Below are 404 nucleotides of genomic sequence, written 5' to 3'. Positions count from 1 at the left end.
TACACCTAGCAATGTTGGCATAAGTCTTTTTTATTATTATTTTTTTTCATTTTTGTATGGTTAAGAACATGTATCTATAATATCAAATGTATGTTGTACGACATAAGTAATACTACATACATATGTGGATTTTATAATAATTAAGTTATAAATACCAGCTTCCTATTATTTAATCTTTTGCATAAAAAATATTGATCTTAATTTCTTATCATAGAACATTAAAGATATGTAACACATGATAGTTGATCTATATCTTTTCCTGATAGGCAGGTTTAAAAAGCTAGCAAAAATATGGCAAAGGTCATGAAGAAGGTCCATTCATGAAAAAGTTTAGCAGGCTAGAATGCTAGATGAGCAAAGGGAAATAACGAACAGAGATGCTATGAACTTGACCAAACCACATT

The 404-nt window shown here is 28.5% G+C and overlaps 1 protein-coding gene across 1 annotated transcript in view; it reads right to left on the bottom strand.

Annotated features, from left to right (window-relative positions):
* LOC119590612 (SH3 domain-containing kinase-binding protein 1-like) overlaps positions 1-404 on the bottom strand; it is a gene marked incomplete at its 5' end in the record, with an annotated part of 21,139 nt that overhangs the window by 18,244 nt on the left and 2,491 nt on the right.

This window comes from Penaeus monodon, chromosome 27, assembly GCF_015228065.2.
Source record: "Penaeus monodon isolate SGIC_2016 chromosome 27, NSTDA_Pmon_1, whole genome shotgun sequence".
Taxonomy (NCBI): Eukaryota; Metazoa; Arthropoda; class Malacostraca; order Decapoda; family Penaeidae; genus Penaeus; species Penaeus monodon.
The sequence above is the reverse complement of the archived record's forward strand: the minus strand, read 5'-3'. Positions and strand labels throughout refer to the sequence as shown.